At 43.0% G+C, this 2,237-nt stretch overlaps 1 pseudogene; it reads right to left on the minus strand.

The window, feature by feature from the left end:
• Positions 1 to 1,065: 1,065 nt before the first annotated feature.
• Positions 1,066 to 1,952, minus strand: LOC116537658 (annotated as a pseudogene).
• Positions 1,953 to 2,237: the final 285 nt, after the last annotated feature.

The following is a 2,237-nucleotide window of genomic DNA, read 5'->3' on the forward strand; positions in this document are numbered from 1 at the left end:
ATTTCTGATTTCATTTATTTATCGTCTTCTCTCTTCTTAGTCTAGCTACACGTTTGTTACAGTTTAATAAAGCAGAAATACAGCTTAAAATTGACACCAGGAAAAGATGCATCGGGAAAAGTCCAAGAGAAATCAAGTGCGAGCTTCCAGGCGTCCTTTCCGGTAAAGGCATGCCAGCAGCACTAACCATTCCAGCAATGTGTGACAAAGGGGACAATGTGTACCGACCAGGGAGATTCACCTGCACCTGGAGTCCAGGGCTGCTGCAGGAGGTTAGTTACGTGGCCATGCAGCAACTGCATTACCCACCTCTGCTGCCCAGACTCCAGCCCCAGGAATAAAAATGGGCAACCACTGTAAGCCACGGAGCAAAAACAGGCAATCACTGTAAGCATAAAATACCCAAGCAAACTCACACAGTGTGGCACCAGGCCTCAGGCATGCCAAGTCACTCTTATCAGGAACAATATTCCTAGGACTCAGAGCTCATCTCCAGGGATGTAGCCAAGGGCCAGTTCTTAAGGCAGGCTTTTTGTTGGAGAGGAATGTGCAAGGTTTGAACAGCCTAGGTCTGCTGAGTTAACTCTTGCCTGCATACGAAGGCATGGAGTATGAGTCCTTTCTATTTTTCCTTTTATCTGTCACATTCTTAAACTGTTCTTTACCACCCAGTACCCAAAGGGTTCATCTTCCTTTTTAATATTGGTATCCATTTCCTTCCTCCAGAAGCAATGCACAATTGGGGCTACTATCTCAGACCCCATGGACTTTTAAATCTCCTCCCTGAGATCAATTCTCTGATCTAGGACTGCCCTTCAGGCTGTGATTTCTGTTTCATCTTAGGCTCTCTTTGGCTTCCTCTCTCTTCCACGGAGTTTAATCAGCAAGTGAAAGGTTCAGCTACAGCTCTGCTGAATTTGGTGTTTATGTTTTGCTTGCAAGTACTTTAGAGTCTTTAGTCCTCCCAAACTTTTAGTTACGATTTTTGTGAAAATTTTTTTAGTTGCATTTCTTTTTCTTTTCTTTTCTTTTTTTTTTTTTTAAAGGTAATCAGTTATTTAATTAGATCATCAGGACATTTAAAATACCAATTTGTGAGGATAAATTCCATTTGTCAGGGCAAACACAGATCGCAGGTAGCCCTGGAGCTGAGAAATAGCTTTGATTTTTGGTAAAATGTGTGAGTCCACAGCTTTCTGATCAATCTTGCGCTGCTCTGTAATCTCGTATTTCTCTTTTTCTGTGTCGAAGATCTCACCTTCCTGGTGTCTGGGCTTTCGCAGCTCCTTCTTCTTGAAGTAAGCATCAGTAAGACGTTTTGGGATTTTTACATTGCTGATATCAATTTTGGTTGAGGTGGCAATGACAAATCTCTGGTGCTTTCTTCGCAGAGGAACTCGATTGAGGACCAGAGGTCCAGTCACAAGTAATAAGCCACTAGCCAGCTGCTTCAGGAAAACCACCCTTTTGCCCCTGTGGCTCCAGTGAGGATGATCAGAATGGTCCCGGGGGTGATGCTGGCTCGCAGTTTTCTCACGTGCTGACTGAAGGGTTTTTGCCATGGCTCAACAGCTTTCAAGGCACATCTTCGGTAGGATAATACCCAGGCATTTTGCAAAGTTTAACCACCCAGGTACCGCCGTTTTTGTCACCACCAACTGGTTTTGTAACAGTTGCAAGAACCTTCTCCTTTTTCTTTTCAACCTTGGATTTAGCCGCTGAGTACTTCCTCTTGTACACGGCCTTTCTGGAATACATGGCAGATCGGGAATACCTGCCAATTCCTCTGACAAGAACAGGATTGCGGCTGCAATGGGTCTTCCCCTTCTTGGGCTTTTTAGCCTTGGGGTTACCCTTTTTCACTTTGCTACCAGCATCACCCTTCTTGGCTTCAGGTTTCTTCTCTTTAGTATCCAGCTTCTCAACTCTTTCACCTGCCATCTTGCAAGATGGGAAAGGGCATTTCTTTTTCTTGTTGATCTATATAGTTGTGTGTTTTGTGTTTGTGTTTTGAAGAGAGATTGGATAGAGATAGTTGTCATGGTCTTTTTTACTATTCTTTCAGTGGATACTCTCTTTTTTTTGTGCACAGGCAATATATCTTAATTGGATTAGAAAATTAGGAAAATCAAAAACTAAACTAAAGAATGCAACACCAAAAACGTAGCACCATATGTTTGCATTTATGTTCATACTTCAGGTCTTCCCCTCCCTCTCTCTCTATAGATATGGATAGA

The sequence above is a fragment of the Sapajus apella genome, unplaced genomic scaffold (genome assembly GCF_009761245.1).
Source record: "Sapajus apella isolate SASKATOON/1434 unplaced genomic scaffold, GSC_monkey_1.0 scaffold113, whole genome shotgun sequence".
In the NCBI taxonomy this organism is placed as follows: domain Eukaryota; kingdom Metazoa; phylum Chordata; class Mammalia; order Primates; family Cebidae; genus Sapajus; species Sapajus apella.